This window comes from Rutidosis leptorrhynchoides, chromosome 10, assembly GCF_046630445.1.
Source record: "Rutidosis leptorrhynchoides isolate AG116_Rl617_1_P2 chromosome 10, CSIRO_AGI_Rlap_v1, whole genome shotgun sequence".
Taxonomy (NCBI): Eukaryota; Viridiplantae; Streptophyta; class Magnoliopsida; order Asterales; family Asteraceae; genus Rutidosis; species Rutidosis leptorrhynchoides.
The window spans coordinates 58,626,637-58,648,649 of record NC_092342.1 but is presented as its reverse complement, the minus strand read 5'-3'; positions in this window follow the sequence as shown (position 1 = coordinate 58,648,649).

Below are 22,013 nucleotides of genomic sequence, written 5' to 3'. Positions count from 1 at the left end.
TATGTTCAAAATATATTTACAACACTTTTAATATATTTTGATGTTTTAAGTTTATTAAGTCAGCTATCCTCGTTAGTAACCTACAACTAGTTGTCCACAGTTAGATGTACAGAAATAAATCGATAAATATTATCTTGAATCAATCCACGACCCAGTGTATACGTATCTCAGTATTGATCACAACTCAAACTATATATATTTTGGAATCAACCTCAACCCTGTATAGCTAACTCCAACATTCACATATAGAGTGTCTATGGTTGTTCCGAAATATATATAGATGTGTCGACATGATAGGTCGAAACATTGTATACGTGTCTATGGTATCTCAAGATTACATGATATACAATACAAGTTGATTAAGTTATGGTTGGAATAGATTTGTTACCAATTTTCACGTAGCTAAAATGAGAAAAATTATCCAATCTTGTTTTACCCATAACTTCTTCATTTTAAATCCGTTTTGAGTGAATCAAATTGCTATGGTTTCATATTGAACTCTATTTTATGAATCTAAACAGAAAAAGTATAGGTTTATAGTCGGAAAAATAAGTTACAAGTCATTTTTGTAAAGGTAGTCATTTCAGTCGAAAGAACGACGTCTAGATGACCATTTTAGAAAACATACTTCCACTTTGAGTTTAACCATAATTTTTGGATATAGTTTCATGTTCATAATAAAAATCATTTTCTCAGAATAACAACTTTTAAATCAAAGTTTATCATATTTTTTAATTAACTAACCCAAAACAGCCCGCGGTGTTACTACGACGGCGTAAATCCGGTTTTACGGTGTTTTTCGTGTTTCCAGGTTTTAAATCATTAAGTTAGCATATCATATAGATATAGAACATGTGTTTAGTTGATTTTAAAAGTCAAGTTAGAAGGATTAACTTTTGTTTGCGAACAAGTTTAGAATTAACTAAACTATGTTCTACTGATTACAAGTTTAAACCTTCGAATAAGATAGCTTTATATGTATGAATCGAATGATGTTATGAACATCATTACTACCTTAAGTTCCTTGGATAAACCTACTGGAAAAGAGAAAAATGGATCTAGCTTCAACGGATCCTTGGATGGCTCGAAGTTCTTGAAGCAGAATCATGACACGAAAACAAGTTCAAGTAAGATCATCACTTGAAATAAGATTGTTATAGTTATAGAAATTGAACCAAAGTTTGAATATGATTATTACCTTGTATTAGAATGATAACCTACTGTAAGAAACAAAGATTTCTTGAGGTTGGATGATCACCTTACAAGATTGGAAGTGAGCTAGCAAACTTGAAAGTATTCTTGATTTTATGTAACTAGAACTTGTAGAATATATGAAGAACACTTAGAACTTGAAGATAGAACTTGAGAGAGATCAATTAGATGAAGAAAATTGAAGAATGAAAGTGTTTGTAGGTGTTTTTGGTCGTTGGTGTATGGATTAGATATAAAGGATATGTAATTTTGTTTTCATGTAAATAAGTCATGAATGATTACTCATATTTTTGTAATTTTATGAGATATTTCATGCTAGTTGCCAAATGATGGTTCCCACATGTGTTAGGTGACTCACATGGGCTGCTAAGAGCTGATCATTGGAGTGTATATACTAATAGTACATACATCTAAAAGCTGTGTATTGTACGAGTACGAATACGGGTGCATACGAGTAGAATTGTTGATGAAACTGAACGAGGATGTAATTGTAAGCATTTTTGTTAAGTAGAAGTATTTTGATAAGTGTATTGAAGTCTTTCAAAAGTGTATAAATACATATTAAAACACTACATGTATATACATTTTAACTGAGTCGTTAAGTCATCGTTAGTCGTTACATGTAAGTGTTGTTTTGAAACCTTTAGGTTAAAGATCTTGTTAAATGTTGTTAACCCAATGTTTATAATATCAAATGAGATTTTAAATTATTATATTATCATGATATTATCATGTATAAATATCTCTTAATATGATATATATACATTAAATATGTTTACAACGATAATCGTTACATATATGTCTCGTTTAAAAATCATTAAGTTAGTAGTCTTGTTTTTACATATGTAGTTCATTGTTAATATACTTAATGATATGTTTACTTATCATAGTATCATGTTAACTATATATATATATCCATATATATGTCATCATATAGTTTTTACAAGTTTTAACGTTCGTGAATCTCCGGTCAACTTTGGTGGTCAATTGTCTATATGAAACATATTTCAATTAATCAAGTCTTAACAAGTTTGATTGCTTAACATGTTGGAAACATTTAATCATGTAAATATCAATCTCAATTAATATATATAAACATGGAAAAGTTCGGGTCACTACAGTATATACACTCCAATGATCAGCTCTTAGCAGCCCATGTGAGTCACCTAACACATGTGGGAACCATCATTTGGCAACTAGCATGAAATATCTCATAAAATTACAAAAAATATGAGTAATCATTCATAACTTATTTACATGAAAACAAAATTACATATCCTTTATATCTAATCCATACACCAACGATCAAAAACACCTACAAACACTTTCATTCTTCAATTTTCTTCATCTAATTGATCTCTCTCAAGTTCTATCTTCAAGTTCTAAGTGTTCTTCATATATTCTACAAGTTCTAGTTACATAAAATCAAGAATACTTTCAAGTTTGCTAGCTCACTTCCAATCTTGTAAGGTGATCATCCAACCTCAAGAAATCTTTGTTTCTTACAGTAGGTTATCATTCTAATACAAGGTAATAATCATATTCAAACTTTGGTTCAATTTCTATAACTATAACAATCTTATTTCAAGTGATGATCTTACTTGAACTTGTTTTCGTGTCATGATTCTGCTTCAAGAACTTCGAGCCATCCAAGGATCCGTTGAAGCTAGATCCATTTTTCTATTTTCCAGTAGGTTTATCCAAGGAACTTAAGGTAGTAATGATGTTCATAACATCATTCGATTCATACATATAAAGCTATCTTATTCGAAGGTTTAAACTTGTAATCACTAGAACATAGTTTAGTAAATTCTAAACTTGTTCGCAAACAAAAGTTAATCCTTCTAACTTGACTTTTAAAATCAACTAAACACATGTTCTATATCTATATGATATGCTAACTTAATGATTTAAAACCTGGAAACACGAAAAACACCGTAAAACCGGATTTACGCCGTCGTAGTAACACCGCGGGCTGTTTTGGGTTAGTTAATTAAAAATGATGATAAACTTTGATTTAAAAGTTGTTATTCTTAGAAAATGATTTTTATTATGAACATGAAACTATATCCAAAAATTATGGTTAAACTCAAAGTGGAAGTATGTTTTCTAAAATGGTCATCTAGACGTCGTTCTTTCTACTGAAATGACTACCTTTACAAAAATGACTTGTAACTTATTTTTTCGACTATAAACCTATACTTTTTCTATTTAGATTCATAAAATAGAGTTCAATATGAAACCATAGCAATTTGATTCACTCAAAACGGATTTAAAATGAAGAAGTTATGGGTAAAACAAGATTGGATAATTTTTCTCATTTTAGCTACGTGAAAATTGGTAACAAATCTATTCCTACCATAACTTAATCAACTTGTATTGTATATTATGTAATCTTGAGATACCATAGACACGTATACAATGTTTCGACCTATCATGTCGACACATCTATATATATTTCGGAACAACCATAGACACTCTATATGTGAATGTTGGAGTTAGTTATACAGGGTTGAGGTTGATTCCAAAATATATATAGTTTGAGTTGTGATCAATACTGAGATACGTATACACTGGGTCGTGGATTGATTCAAGATAATATTTATCGATTTATTTCTGTACATCTAACTGTGGAGAACTAGTTGTAGGTTACTAACGAGGACAGCTGACTTAATAAACTTAAAACATCAAAATATATTAAAAGTGTTGTAAATATATTTTGAACATACTTTGATATATATGTATATATTGTTATAGGTTCGTGAATCAACCAGTGGCCAAGTCTTACTTCCCGACGAAGTAAAAATCTGTGAAAGTGAGTTATAGTCCCACTTTTAAAATCTAATATTTTTGGGATGAGAATACATGCAGGTTTTATAAATGATTTACAAAATAGACACAAGTACGTGAAACTACATTCTATGGTTAAATTATCGAAATCGAATATGCCCCTTTTTATTAAGTCTGGTAATCTAAGAATTAGGGAACAGATACCCTAATTGACGCGAATCCTAAAGATAGATCTATTGGGCTTAACAAACCCCATCCAAAGTACCGGATGCTTTAGTACTTCGAAATTTATATCATATCCGAAGGGTGTCCCGGAATGATGGGGATATTCTTATATATGCATCTTGTTAATGTCGGTTACCAGGTGTTCACCATATGAATAATTTTTATCTCTATGTATGGGATGTGTATTGAAATATGAAATCTTGTGGTCTATTATTATGATTTGATATATGTAGGTTAAACCTATAACTCACCAACATTTTTGTTGACGTTTTAAGCATGTTTATTCTCAGGTGATTATTAAGAGCTTCCGCTGTCGCATACTTAAATAAGGACGAGATTTGGAGTCCATGCTTGTATGATATTGTGTAAAAACTGCATTCAAGAAACTTATTTTGTTGTAACATATTTGTATTGTAAACCATTATGTAATGGTCGTGTGTAAACAGGATATTTTAGATTATCATTATTTGATAATCTACGTAAAGCTTTTTAAACCTTTATTGATGAAATAAAGGTTATGGTTTGTTTTAAAATGAATGCAGTCTTTGAAAAACGTCTCATATAGAGGTCAAAACCTCGCAACGAAATCAATTAATATGGAACGTTTTTAATCAATAAGAACGGGACATTTCAGTTGGTATCCAAGCGTTGGTCTTAGAGAACCAGAATTTTGCATTAGTGTGTCTTATCGAGTTTGTTAGGATGCATTAGTGAGTTTGGACTTCGACCGTGTTTACTTGAAAAATGATTGCTTAACAAATTTTGTTGGAAACTATATATTTTTAACATGTGAATATTATGTAATATATTAATCTCTTAACGCGTTTGATATTATGTGATAGATGTCTACCTCTAGAACAAGTCCCATTGACTCACCTAATAATAATGAAGAGTCAAATGTAAATTGGAATGATTCGTGGACTGATTCACAAGTTCCCGAAGAGGAACCGGAAGAAGAGTCGGAACCAGAAGAAGAATCGGAACCGGAAGAAGAATCGGAACCGGATGAAGAAATAGAACCGGTGGGGGAAATAATAAAACTGTTAAGTAAAAAAAAATCCTCAACCAACCGACCAAGGTTAATTATGGTCAATGGTGTTTCCGCTAAGGAAGCAAAATATTGGGAGGATTACCAATTCTCCGATGAATCGGATTCTGACGAGAATTCCGATGATGTTATAGAAATTACCCCAACTGAATTTAAAAAAGCAAAAGAAAATAATAAGGGAAAGGGCATTAAAATAGAGAAATCTAATTCCAACCCCGATGAACTTTATATGTATCGTCAACCCCCGAAGTCCTTAAGTTGTAACAATGACCCGGGAACCTCTAAACCACCAGGTTTTTCTAAACCAATGTGGAAAATTACGGCTCGTATTAGGGGAACATCATATATCCCTAGAAACTTGACAAAACGAACCAAAACTGAAGAAGAAGAAACAAGCGAGTCGGAATAAGATAGTTGTATTCGTGTGGTGTAATATATGTAATATAGTGTGCTTATGCTTTATGATATATGTAAAAATTGCTTGTATTAATAAGTATTTTTTTTATGAATCTAACTCTTGTCTATTTTACAGTATAAAAACACAAATTGGATAGACAACCCAATATTTTAAGAGACCTACCCGGAGACATGATTGATGAAATCTTGTCTAGAGTCGGTCAGAATTCTTCGGCACAACTATTTAAGGCGAGATCAGTTTGTAAGACATTCGAAGAACGTTCCAAGAATGCCTTGGTTTATAAAAGGCTTTCGTTCGAAAGATGGGGGATATCACATTGGGAAATCCATAAGTTACGATGTGTTTACTTTGACGCATATATTACGGGGAACCCAAATGCTATTTTACGCAATGGGTTAAGAAATTATTTTGACTCAATATATCCGAATATTGGACTTCGTGATTTAGAAAAAGCGGCTAACATGCAACATAAAGAAGCATGTTATGCTTACGGATTAGTAATGTTCGCTTCTCACCAAAGTGAGAACAAGAACATCGGGCTACAACTATTAAACAAAACGTTCCCACAAGTGACAGAGTCGGTAATTGGGGTAAGAAATGAGGTTTTTAGATTGTTACGGGACTGTTGGACATTACGTAACCCTCGTCCCTTTGACGACGTTAAAACACGCTATCTTATCAACGGCCATAACGATTATGTTCCACAAGACCAAGGATGGGAAGTAATCCTAGTAAAACCAGAATGCATGACTTGTTTCTGGACGTATGAATTACGTGTCTTTATTGCCTTTGCTGAACGACTTGTGTACTAGCTAGAATTATCTTCACAACCATCTTGTATCAAATTTATTGTGTGCTATATTTCATGCTATATGTAAAATAAGCGGTATTGTAAGTTTGTAAAATATTGTGTAAAAGTTTGAACGCGAAATATTATTATAATCGGTTTTTCATATAGAATTGTAGTAGTTGAATTGTATATTAGCTACTAAGTATGAACTTAACGGGTAGGTACTACCCGAATTTAAACTTATAAAACGCTAATATGAAGAAAAAGCTTTTATAAATGAGTTCATATTATGCTACGAAATACTATTAACTACTCTTAATATTCTGTATGATTAACTTGTTCCATTTGACTATTTTGAAGGAAATGGCACCGACTACTCGACACACCGTGAATATGAATGAAGAGGAATTCCGTACTTTTCTAGCTTCAAACATAGCCGCAGTACAGGCTGTGCTACATACCAACAATAACCTTGGATCTAGCAGTACAGGAAATCGTGTAGGATGCACCTACAAAGAATTCACTGCCTACAAACCTTTGGAATTTGATGGAACCGAAGGACCGATCGGATTGAAACGGTGGACCGAGAAGGTCGAATCGGTGTTTGCCATAAGTAAGTGTACTGAAGAGGACAAAGTGAAGTACGCTACGCATACCTTCACAGGTTCTGCGTTAACATGGTGGAATACCTATCTAGAGCAAGTGGGACAAGACGATGCGTACGCACTACCGTGGGCAGCATTCAAGCACTTGATGAACGAGAAGTACCGTCCCAGAACCGAGGTCAATAAGCTCAAGACAAAACTTAGAGGGTTACGAACCCAAGGATTTGATATTACCACGTACGAAAGACGATTCACAGAATTGTGCCTATTGTGTCCGGGAGCATTTGAAGATGAGGAAGAGAAGATCGACGCGTTTGTGAAAGGATTACCGGAAAGAATCCAAGAAGATATAAGTTCACACGAGCCCGCCTCCATACAACAGGCATGTAGAATGGCTCACAAACTAGTGAACCAGATTGAAGAAAGAATTAAAGAACAGACTGCTGAAGAGACCAATGTGAAGCAAGTCAAAAGAAAGTGGGAGGAAAACGGTGATAAGAATCACCAATACAACAACAACAGCAATTACAACAATAATCGCAACAATTATCCCAACAATCGCAACATCAATCGCAACAACAACAAACGGCCCAACAACAACAACAACAACAACAACAACAACAACAACAACAACAACAACAACAACAACAACAACAACAACAACAGCAGCAACTACAACAATCATCCCAACAACAATAATAACCGCAACAACAACAACAACAATCAGAAGCAGCTATGCCAAAGGTGTGAAAAGTATCACTCGGGGTTCTGCACCAAATTTTGCAACAAGTGTAAAAGAAATGGTCATAGCGCAGCGAAGTGTGAGGTCTACAGACCAGGGGTTAATAGAACGAAAGGAACAAATGGTGACGGAACGAGTAATGGCGGAGCAAGTAGTGTCGGAGCAAGTTATGCCAATGTAGTTTGTTATAAATGTGGAAAACCGGGCCACATTATTAGAAATTGCCCGAACCAGGAGAACACGAATGGACAAGGCCGCAGAAGAGTTTTCAATATTAATGCGGCAGAGGCACAGGAAGACCCGGAGCTTGTTACGGGTACGTTTCTTATTGACAATAAATCTGCTTACGTTTTATTTGATTCGGGTGCGGATAGAAGCTATATGAGTAGAGATTTTTGTGCTAAATTAAGTTGTCCATTGATGCCTTTGGATAGTAAATTTTTACTCGAATTAGCAAATGGTAAATTAATTTCAGCAGATAATATATGTCGAAATCGAGAAATTAAACTGGTTAGCGAAACATTTAAGATTGACTTGATACCAGTAGAGTTAGGGAGTTTTGATGTGATAATCGGTATGGACTGGTTGAAAGAAGTGAAAGCAGAGATCGTTTGTTACAAAAATGCAATTCGCATTATACGAGAAAAAGGAAAACCCTTAATGGTGTACGGAGAAAAGGGCAACACGAAGCTACATCTTATTAGTAATTTGAAGGCACAAAAACTAATAAGAAAAGGTTGCTATGCTGTTCTAGCACACGTCGAGAAAGTACAAACTGAAGAAAAGAGCATCAATGATGTTCCCGTCGCAAAAGAATTTCCCGATGTATTTCCGAAAGAATTACCGGGATTACCCCCACATCGATCCGTTGAATTTCAAATAGATCTTGTACCAGGAGCTGCACCAATAGCTCGTGCTCCTTACAGACTCGCACCCAGCGAGATGAAAGAACTGCAAAGCCAATTACAAGAACTTTTAGAGCGTGGTTTCATTCGACCAAGCACATCACCGTGGGGAGCTCCTGTTTTGTTTGTCAAGAAGAAAGATGGTACATTCAGGTTGTGTATCGACTACCGAGAGTTGAACAAACTTACCATCAAGAACCGCTACCCACTACCGAGAATCGACGACTTATTTGATCAACTACAAGGCTCGTCTGTTTATTCAAAGATTGACTTACGTTCCGGGTATCATCAAATGCGGGTGAAAGAAGATGATATTCCAAAGACTGCTTTCAGAACACGTTACGGTCATTACGAGTTTATGGTCATGCCGTTTGGTTTAACTAATGCACCAGCTATGTTCATGGACCTTATGAACCGAGTGTGTGGACCATACCTTGACAAGTTTGTCATTGTTTTCATTGATGACATACTTATTTACTCAAAGAATGACCAAGAACACGGTGAACATTTGAGAAAGGTGTTAGAAGTATTGAGGAAGGAAGAATTGTACGCTAAGTTTTCAAAGTGTGCATTTTGGTTGGAAGAAGTTCAATTCCTCGGTCACATAGTGAACAAAGAAGGTATTAAGGTGGATCCGGCAAAGATAGAAACTGTTGAAAAGTGGGAAACCCCGAAAACTCCGAAATACATACGCCAGTTTTTGGGACTAGCTGGTTACTACAGAAGGTTCATCCAAGACTTTTCCAGAATAGCAAAACCCTTGACTGCATTAACGCATAAAGGGAATAAATTTGAATGGAATGATGAACAAGAGAAAGCGTTTCAGTTATTGAAGAAAAAGCTAACTACGGCACCTATATTGTCATTGCCTGAAGGGAATGATGATTTTGTGATTTATTGTGACGCATCAAAGCAAGGTCTCGGTTGTGTATTAATGCAACGAACGAAGGTGATTGCTTATGCGTCTAGACAATTGAAGATTCACGAACAAAATTATACGACGCATGATTTGGAATTACGCGCGGTTGTTTTTGCATTAAAGACTTGGAGGCACTACTTATATGGGGTCAAAAGTATTATATATACCGACCACAAAGTCTTCAACACATATTTAATCAGAAACAATTGAATATGAGGCAGCGTAGGTGGATTGAATTATTGAATGATTACGACTTTGAGATTCGTTACCACCCGGGGAAGGCAAATGTGATAGCCGATGCCTTGAGCAGGAAGGACAGAGAACCCATTCGAGTAAAATCTATGAATATAATGATTCATAATAACCTTACTACTCAAATAAAGGAGGCGCAACAAGGAGTTTTAAAAGAGGGAAATTTAAAGGATGAAATACCCAAAGGATCGGAGAAGCATCTTAATATTCGGGAAGACGGAACCCGGTATAGGGCTGAAAGGATTTGGGTACCAAAATTTGGAGATATTAGAGAAATGGTACTTAGAGAAGCTCATAAAACCAGATACTCAATACATCCTGGAACGGGGAAGATGTACAAGGATCTTAAGAAACATTTTTGGTGGCCGGGTATGAAAGCCGATGTTGCTAAATACGTAGGAGAATGTTTGACGTGTTCTAAGGTCAAAGCTGAGCATCAGAAACCATCAGGTCTACTTCAACAACCCGAAATCCCAGAATGGAAATGGGAAAACATTACCATGGATTTCATCACTAAATTGCCAAGGACTGCAAGTGGTTTTGATACTATTTGGGTAATAGTTGATCGTCTCACCAAATCAGCACACTTCCTGCCAATAAGAGAAGATGACAAGATGGAGAAGTTAGCACGACTGTATTTGAAGGAAGTCGTCTCCAGACATGGAATACCAATCTCTATTATCTCTGATAGGGATGGCAGATTTATTTCAAGATTCTGGCAGACATTACAGCAAGCATTAGGAACTCATCTAGACATGAGTACTGCCTATCATCCACAAACTGATGGGCAGAGCGAAAGAACGATACAAACGCTTGAAGACATGCTACGAGCATGTGTTATTGATTTCGAAAACAGTTGGGATCGACATCTACCGTTAGCAGAATTTTCCTACAACAACAGCTACCATTCAAGCATTGAGATGGTGCCATTTGAAGCACTTTATGGTAGAAAGTGCAGGTCTCCGATTTGTTGGAGTGAAGTGGGGGATAGACAGATTATGGGTCCGGAGATTATACAAGAAACTACCGAGAAGATCATCCAAATTCAACAACGGTTGAAAACCGCCCAAAGTCGACAAAAGAGCTACGCTGACATTAAAAGAAAAGATATAGAATTTGAAATTGGAGAGATGGTCATGCTTAAAGTTGCACCTTGGAAAGGCGTTGTTCGATTTGGTAAACGAGGGAAATTAAATCCAAGGTATATTGGACCATTCAAGATTATTGATCGTGTCGGACCAGTAGCTTACCGACTTGAGTTACCTCAACAACTCGCGGCTGTACATAACACTTTCCACGTCTCGAATTTGAAGAAATGTTTTGCTAAAGAAGATCTCACTATTCCGTTAGATTAAATCCAAATCAACGAAAAACTCCAATTCATCGAAGAACCCGTCGAAATAATGGATCGTGAGGTTAAAAGACTTAAGCAAAACAAGATACCAATTGTTAAGGTTCGATGGAATGCTCGTAGAGGACCCAAGTTCACCTGGGAGCGTGAAGATCAGATGAAGAAGAAATACCCGCATCTATTTCCAGAAGATTCGTCAACACCTTCAACAGCTTAAAATTTCGGGACGAAATTTATTTAACGGGTAGGTACTGTAGTGACCCGAACTTTTCCATGTTTATATATATTAATTGAGATTGATATTTACATGATTAAATGTTTCCAACATGTTAAGCAATCAAACTTGTTAAGACTTGATTAATTGAAATATGTTTCATATAGACAATTGACCACCCAAGTTGACCGGTGATTCACGAACGTTAAAACTTGTAAAAACTATATGATGACATATATATGGATATATATATAGTTAACATGATACTATGATAAGTAAACATATCATTAAGTATATTAACAATGAACTACATATGTAAAAACAAGACTACTAACTTAATGATTTTTAAACGAGACATATATGTAACGATTATCGTTGTAAAGACATTTAATGTATATATATCATATTAAGAGATATTCATACATGATAATATCATGATAATATAATAATTTAAAATCTCATTTGATATTATAAACATTGGGTTAACAACATTTAACAAGATCGTTAACCTAAAGGTTTAAAAACAACACTTACATGTAACGCCTAACGATGACTTAACGACTCAGTTAAAATGTATATACATGTAGTGTTTTAATATGTATTTATACACTTTTGAAAGACTTCAATACACTTATCAAAATACTTCTACTTAACAAAAATTCTTACAATTACATCCTCGTTCAGTTTCATCAACAATTCTACACGTATGCACCCGTATTCGTATTCGTACAATACACAGCTTTTAGATGTATGTACTATTGGTATATACACTCCAATGATCAGCTCTTAGCAGCCCATGTGAGTCACCTAACACATGTGGGAACCATCATTTGGCAACTAGCATGAAATATCTCATAAAATTACAAAAATATGAGTAATCATTCATGACTTATTTACATGAAAACAAAATTACATATCCTTTATATCTAATCCATACACCAACGACCAAAAACACCTACAAACACTTTCATTCTTCAATTTTCTTCATCTAATTGATCTCTCTCAAGTTCTATCTTCAAGTTCTAAGTGTTCTTCATATATTCTACAAGTTCTAGTTACATAAAATCAAGAATACTTTCAAGTTTGCTAGCTCACTTCCAATCTTGTAAGGTGATCATCCAACCTCAAGAAATCTTTGTTTCTTACAGTAGGTTATCATTCTAATACAAGGTAATAATCATATTCAAACTTTGGTTCAATTTCTATAACTATAACAATCTTATTTCAAGTGATGATCTTACTTGAACTTGTTTTCGTGTCATGATTCTGCTTCAAGAACTTCGAGCCATCCAAGGATCCGTTGAAGCTAGATCCATTTTTCTCTTTTCCAGTAGGTTTATCCAAGGAACTTAAGGTAGTAATGATGTTCATAACATCATTCGATTCATACATATAAAGCTATCTTATTCGAAGGTTTAAACTTGTAATCACTAGAACATAGTTTAGTTAATTCTAAACTTGTTCGCAAACAAAAGTTAATCCTTCTAACTTGACTTTTAAAATCAACTAAACACATGTTCTATATCTATATGATATGCTAACTTAATGTTTTAAAACCTGGAAACACGAAAAACACCGTAAAACCGGATTTACGCCGTCATAGTAACACCGCGGGCTGTTTTGGGTTAGTTAATTAAAAACGATGATAAACTTTGATTTAAAAGTTGTTATTCTGAGAAAATGATTTTTATTATGAACATGAAACTATATCCAAAAATTATGGTTAAACTCAAAGTGGAAGTATGTTTTCTAAAATGGTCATCTAGACGTCGTTCTTTCGACTGAAATGACTACCTTTACAAAAACGACTTGTAACTTATTTTTTCGACTATAAACCTATACTTTTTCTATATAGATTCATAAAATAGAGTTCAATATAAAACCATAGCAATTTGATTCACTCAAAACGGATTTAAAATGAAGAAGTTATGGGTAAAACAAGATTGGATAATTTTTCTCATTTTAGCTACGTGAAAATTGGTAACAAATCTATTCCTACCATAACTTAATCAACTTGTATTGTATATTATGTAATCTTGAGATACCATAGGCACGTATACAATGTTTCGACCTATCATGTTGACACATCTATATATATTTCGGAACAACCATAGACACTCTATATGTGAATGTTGGAGTTAGCTATACAGGGTTGAGGTTGATTCCAAAATATATATAGTTTGAGTTGTGATCAATACTGAGATACGTATACACTGGGTCGTGGATTGATTCAAGATAATATTTATCGATTTATTTCTGTACATCTAACTGTGGACAACTAGTTGTAGGTTACTAACGAAGACAGCTGACTTAATAAACTTAAAACATCAAAATATATTAAAAGTGTTGTAAATATATTTTGAACATACTTTGATATATATGTATATATTGTTATAGGTTCGTGAATCAACCAGTGGCCAAGTCTTACTTCCCGACGAAGTAAAAATCTGTGAAAGTGAGTTATAGTCCCACTTTTAAAATCTAATATTTTTGGGATGAGAATACATGCAGGTTTTATAAATGATTTACAAAATAGACACAAGTACGTGAAACTACATTCTATGGTTGAATTATTGAAATCGAATATGCCCCTTTTTATTAAGTCTGGTAATCTAAGAATTAGGGAACAGACACCCTAATTGACGCGAATCCTAAAGATAGATCTATTGGGCCTAACAAACCCCATCCAAAGTACCGGATGCTTTAGTACTTTGAAATTTATATCATATCCGAAGGGTGTCCCGGAATGATGGGGATATTCTTATATATGCATCTTGTTAATGTCGGTTACCAGGTGTTCACCATATGAATAATTTTTATCTCTATGTATGGGATGTGTATTGAAATATGAAATCTTGTGGTCTATTATTATGATTTGATATATATAGGTTAAACCTATAACTCACCAACATTTTTGTTGACGTTTTAAGCATGTTTATTCTCAGGTGATTATTAAGAGCTTCCGCTGTCGCATACTTAAATAAGGACGAGATTTGGAGTCCATGCTTGTATGATATTGTGTAAAAACTGCATTCAAGAAACTTATTTTATTGTAACATATTTGTATTGTAAACCATTATGTAATGGTCGTGTGTAAACAGGATATTTTAGATTATCATTATTTGATAATCTACGTAAAGCTTTTTAAACCTTTATTGATGAAATAAAGGTTATGGTTTGTTTTAAAATGAATGCAGTCTTTGAAAAACGTCTCATATAGAGGTCAAAACCTCGCAACGAAATCAATTAATATGGAACGTTTTTAATCAATAAGAACGGGACATTTCAGATGAGACCGCATAGCATAATAGGAGGTGGTATTTTTATTACTTTGATTGCTGAATATCTCGGTGTGGATATAAGTCGGGGGGGATTATTAGTCGAAGAACCAGAACCCCGCGATACAATAGGTTTAAATGTATACCATGGTGCGAAAGTTTTAAAGAGGCGAAATAACGCCGCAGTACAATACCATGGTAGACATCCACAGATTGAGAGAAACCAACAGTAAGGTAATGTAGGAGGGGGAAATGAAATGCAAGAAATGCAAAGGTTTATAGCTTCACAGGAGTACGAAAATGCTAGACAGAGAGCATTTGAAGATTGGCAAGTTCATCAAAACCAAATCATAGCTCATTGCCAACATATAGGTAGAAACTATATTCCTACTCCAAAACCCATATTCCCTCCCTGGTCTATAGAGATGCAACCACCGTATCCTACGTATAACCCAGCCGAAGCATTCTATAGCACCTATGGTTATGCATGGAACCCCTATTGGTATCAGTATCATCCCTAGTCTACTTAGTTTTATTTATTTTGTAATTTGTAATGTTGATACGTTTAATACTTATGTTAATATTGTAATAGTTTTTATAATTTTCTAACTTTTATTCTTAGATTTTAATAATTTTTGAATGTGGGGTAATATACCAAACTTCAAAAATATGTATATATGTTTGCAGTTTATCTTATGTACACAACAGGGTAAAACAACGCATTTTCAAAGACTGTCATTAAGTTCAGCAAAAGCAACTAATTTTGACGACAAGATGCAAAATATATGTGAAATAACAACAAGACGGAATGAACAAATGATGTGCACCATTTATCATTCAGCAAACAAACGCCAATATATTTGGAAACTTTGGTAAAATTTAATCATTTTCACACAAATCACCCTCAATAATTTAAATTGTTACTGATTTCTTGCAAATGAGGGCATTGCAAGATCTTAAGTGTGGGAAGGGGTTAAATTCTTTCGAATTTTAAAATTTTTATCTTAAACACTGGGTTACCATTAAAAATACTAGTAAAGTAGTAGTTGTATTAGAATCTAGTGCTCTCTGATAATAAAGAACAGCCCTAGTCTTATATACTGACTACCCAATTCTAGTAAAATTTTTCAAAATTTTCAATTAAATGAACTCAAAATCATGTTTATACATATTTATGAATGATAAAACTAGGTTTTAACACCGAAATTATTGTTACCTCAGAAAGGACATAAATTGAGAAACAAACCAAAATGTTAAAATTCATTTAAAATGGAATAGAGGACGATAAAAAGGAAAATAAAAGCCAAGTGTGGGAAAATTTACCAAGTTATCTTAAACATATGTCACATATATCTGTAACAAATAACTGAAAATACTTTTGCTTTGGACTAAACTAAACTGTTTTACCCGATGAAAGAAAAGAAGAGATGGATCTACACGATGAATCAATTCCATCATTAAAAGGAAGTAAAGTCTTCCGAAAAAGAAACGCGCTTCTTGATTTAGGTCATGAAGTTGTCGTCCAGACCAGCTGTAGGTTGACGAAAAACCTAGAAAAGTCATCACTAAAATCAGCAGGAAATCCACGGACCTCAGCATTAAACAGGGTCGCCAAGTGGTCAGATTTATCCTAACCATGAGAAGGATTTATCTCATAAAATGGGGAGGCACCGTGCAAATTAGCTTGATAAGACTAATGAATCAGATCCCCAGAAAGGATAATCTCCTTAAAAGATCAAAAATCAGCTTTTAAGCCTGATATTACTCAATCCTTGAGATTGACCTTAAAGATTAAGAATTACAAACTCATGGAATTCAATGATATCTAAACTCGAGCTTGAACGAGAAAATATTTTGATCAAAATTACAAACCGATTTGTTTTCTGAAAACCCTATTTTCAATGCGTTCATTACCATTGAACGTAAAATCCTAGGAATTCACCTGGAATTCATTAGGTCACCTGAACCAAATCGGGTGTCAACCGTAAGAACGGTGGTTGCATAGCATGGTCAAAGACAGGACCTTGTGCCAGACCGAAAAATTATAAGGATGAGCTTTACTATTGCTCCTACCAAGGATAGTAATTGCGTCCGACACGTTATAGACCATAATTAAAAGCATGTCAGGGGACATTGCCTTAACAGTTGCTTGTTCAACGCTTTCCTTTACAACCGGACGGTAGTTTACCGAAAGGTAATATACGGGACAAGTAAACTGGACGTGTTGCTTTCCAAATACAAGGTTAGCAAGTGGGTGACACAAAAACGCAAGTTTTGAGCTAAAATTTTCAAATCTGAAACCCACAAAAATATTTTGCAAACACCGGTAAAGGGTTATTCCGAAAAACTTATCTAGGGTAAAAACTAGATTTAATTTTCAAAAGATCAAATGTTTTCATAAAGATCCAATTTCCTTAATGGATCTAAATTTTTATAGTCATGTGGGACTGTAAACCATATCGTTACTACCATTGTTTATACCGCCGTATAGAAATCACTGATGTACAAAGTGTGAAGAATAAAGAAGTGATTCTAGTATTTCAAGACGATATTGCTTGAGGACAAGCAACGCTCAAGTGTGGGAATATTTGATAATGCTAAAAACGAACATATATTTCATAGCATTATTCCTCAAGAAAGACAAGCTTTTAGTTGCAATTGTTCTATTTAAAAGTGATATTCGTTTAAATAATAAAAGGTGAAGACAAAAGACAGATTCGACGAATTGAAGACGCAAACGACCAAAAAGCTCAAAAGTACAAAATAAAATCAAAGAGGTTCCAATTATTGATAAGAAACGTCTCGAAATTACAAGAGTACAAGATTCAAAATGCAAAGTACAAGATATTAAATTGTACGCAAGGACATTCGAAAATCCGGAACCAGGACCAGAGTCAACTCTCAACGCTCGACGCAACGGACTAAAAATTACAAGTCAACTATGCACATAAATATAATATAATATTTAAATAATTCTTATAATTATTTATATATTATATAAATAATAAAAAACCGTCGGCAAGAAAGACTCCAAATTTTGTGAGCTGTATTTTCAAACTCCGCGACTCGCGGAGTTTGAAGGCAAAAATTGCTGCGAGTCGCGGAGTATCCCTGAACTCAATTCCCTATAAAGCCAACCGAATTCTGATCATTTTTCACACTCATATATCCATCTCTCTATCTATATACGTAATATTTATATTTATAATTTATATTTTAATTTTAATTTTAATTATAATTCTAATAATAAGGGTATGTTAGCAAATGTTGTAAGGGTGTAAATCGAAATTCTGTCCGTGTAACGCTACGCTATTTTTAATCATTGTAAGTTATGTTCAACCTTTTTAATTTAATGTCTCGTAGCTAAGTTATTATTATGCTTATTTAAAACGAAGTAATCATGATGTTGGGCTAATTACTAAAATTGGGTAATTGGGCTTTGTACCATAATTGGGGTTTGGACAAAAGAACGACACTTGTGGAAATTAGACTATGGGCTATTGATGGGCTTTATATTTGTTTAACTAAATGATAGTTTGTTAATGTTAATATAAAGATTTACAATTGGGCGTCCCTATAAATTACCATATACACTCAATCGGACACGATGGGCGGGGTATTTATATGTACGAATAATCGTTCATTTAACCGGACACGGGAATGGATTAATAGCTACTAGAATAATTAAAACAGGGGTGAAATTATGTACAAGGACACTTGGTATAATTGATAACAAAATATTAAAACCTTGGGTTACACTCAGTCGACATCCTGGTGTAATTATTAAACAAAGTATTAAAATCTTGTTACAGTTTAAGTCCCCAATTAGTTGGAATATTTGACTTCGGGTATAAGAATAAATTGACGAGGACACTCACACTTTAAATTTATGACCGATGGACTGTTATGGACAAAAACCAGACGGATATATTAAATAATCCAGGACAAAGGACAATTAACCCATGAGCATAAAACTAAAATCAACACGTCAACCATCATGGTTACGGAAGTTTAAATAAGCATAATATATTTTATTTCATATTTCCTCGTACTTTTATTTATTGTAATTTTAATTATTGTTATTTATTTTATATTGTTAGTTAAATATCGTCATTTACTTTACGCTTCGCTTAAAATATAAAATCGACAAACCGGTCATTAAACGGTAAAACCCCCTTTTATATATTATTAATATAATATATTTTGTACGAATATAATTGTTTAAAATATAGTGTGAAATAAGCCAGCTCCCTGTGGAACGAACCGGACTTACTAAAAACTACACTACTCTACGATTAGGTACACTGCCTATAGTGTTGTAGCAAAGTTTAGGTATATCCCATTTGTAAATAAATAATTAAAACTTGTGTAATTTGTATCGCTTTTCCTAGTAAAAATATAAACTATTTCATACCCCCACGCTACGACATCAAGTTTTTGGCGCCGCTGCCGGGGATCGGCGAAACGCTATATTTTTAATTTATTTTTGTATAGATATATTTTAATATATTTTTAGAAAAACAATATAAAATTTAAAAAAACAGAACAAAACAAAAAAAATGTTTTTTTCAAACTCCACGACTCGCGGAGTTTGCAGGCTTAAAACTCCACGACTCGCGGAGCCGCCCTGACCAGCCTGACCAGAAACCCTATTTCGCATTAATTACGGGGTATTATTAATTATTATTATTATTTAACCCTAATTACTTTATTATTATTATTATTTAGTTTAAGTTTTTAAATTAATTAGTTATAATTAATTATATTTAGTTTTAATATATAAAAAATTAATACTTTTATAAAATATAAAATAAAAATATAAAAATAATATTTTTTATAAAAATAAGTAATTTTATCACTTTTTATAATTTGTATCCTTTTATTTAGTGTAATCGTAATATTTTATATATTTTTTGTTCGCAATTAGTTTTAAAATTAGTTTTTCCGTAGTTATTTTATATGTATAGATTCTTAGGCTTTGCCGTAAAATCCCTTAAGTGCTATTTCTTTAGACTAAGATTTAGGTGCTTTAGAATTTTGCGACGATTTTAAAATTTTAGTGGCTTTTAAGTCACGACTCGCTACTTTCTTATTTTTATTTTTCGACGTTTTTCGACGCGCATTCTTTTTCTTTCTTATTTCTCGACGCTTTAGTTTTTAGGACTTAGAAATTTTCTCTATTTCTTATCTACTATCTCAAACGGAAAGAAAAATTATTTAAGTGGTTAAATTAATGGACGTTGACAATTTTCTGCTTCGTAGTAATAGTTGGATTTGTTAGTGGCTGAGTTGTGAGCTTCCGATTTAAAGGGTTCTGGCTCCCTGCTGCATCTTTTGGCTATTCGAAACGTGGGCAAAAGCAGAAAAGTCTATTAATTGGACAACTTATATAAGTTTTTCTATTTTTATAACTAATAGGATAATTAGTAAATGCACCACATTGTAGCTAAAATTTGGCCATCGCAATAAAATGGAAAATTTTGAAAACAAGGCTATGGAAACTCTTTTTGATATCCAAAATCAATTAAATCAATACTCTCAAATGGGTGTTGATGACAATTCGTTCGGTCAATCTTGGATCACGAATGACGAAACAATAACTGGTTGTGAAATCTGTGGAGATTATCACTCAACATGAGAATGTTATTATTACGTTCCTATGGAAAATTACGCACCCACGGAACCTGAATGGAATGATTATGAAGAATACAATTCAAATTGGGATTATTCCCAAGAATATTTCCAAACTCAACAACCAGTAGACGAGGAAAATTACGTGTCTGAAAATTTATTAGACAATATGAAAATCAAACTCGAAGAACTCAATGCTCAAAATGAACAAATGAGAGAGTTTGTAAACCGACAAGCTAAAACTCTATCAGACTACACACCTGTTGATCTGAGGAGTATTGTGCAAGAAAATCTCATATCATCGAATTTTGATGAATTCGAGAGCTCCGAAATCACCAATTATCCCGATGATACTTTTTATTCAGTCTTACCAATTTCACAACATATCGACACATTAGCCTCTACCGACGAAATCATCGATCCATCAATGGATAAAGAAGAAGTAAGGGTGACAAATTGGTACTCTTGGGAATACGATAACGTTGAAAATTTTACCCCCGAGGCCAAACCGAACTTCACCATTCCACAACCTTCCAACCCAATATTCTCAATAGACGAGTCATCCACCGGAAATGAACTACGAGATGTAATAGATAATGACACCTCGAATTTCACCCAATTGGGTAATAGAGGTGAAAACTTTGATCCTGAGAATAAAAGGAAGGAAATATTAGGAATTGTCCACCCTATAGAAATAAGTATGTCGGTGTATATCGATCCATTTGACCAAGAACCAGAAAAGAGACATATCCATTTACTAAAAGCTACACTTAAAAAAGAATTAAGTAGTGACGATCTGGTGAGTCTAAACTTTAAACCCATTGATATATTATACACCACCCGAAATGTAAATAACTGGCTCACTACTCTAATTCGTGGAACTCATTCTACCGACTTCACATGTCGTCAGCTAAGTGTGGGGAAGTCTAACCCCACTTAATGTTAAATTAGGGGTTCGGGTTAGTGCATAACTCGTTAATAAAAATGCACAATTAGGGTAAAAGACGCATTTTCAAATATTAGCAAACAGTTCAGAAAAGCAACCGTTTTTGAAGAAAAACATGTGTGAAATAACAAAAGAAGGAATGAACGATGAGGCGCGCCATCTATCATTCGACGAGCTTTGTAATTACAAACTAGGTATTTTTAGTTACTTTTCTACACTAATCACCCTCATGAATTTATAATTATAGTCTGATTTCATGCAAATGAGGGCATTGCATGATCTCAAGTGTGGGGGAAGGGTTATAAATTCTCTCGGGTTTATACTTGGTTTATTTGCCAAATTTTATGAAAATTTGAAAAATTTTCAACTAAATGAATTTAAAATCATGTTTATATATATTTATGAACGGTGAAAACTAGGTGTTAATACCGAAATTATCGTTACCTCGGAAAGGACATAAATTGAGAAACATCCTAAAACGCTTGAATTCATTTAAAATGGAATAAAGGAGAATAAAAAGGCAAAGAAAGAAACTAAGTGTGGGGAGAATGTACCAAGTTATTCAATTAAAAAACTATCTATCACATGTTTCTGTAAAGTTTATTGCAGGTGCTTTTGTTTTGGACTAAATTAACTGTTTTACCCGATTTACTGTAATGAAAGATGGATCTACACGATGAATCAATT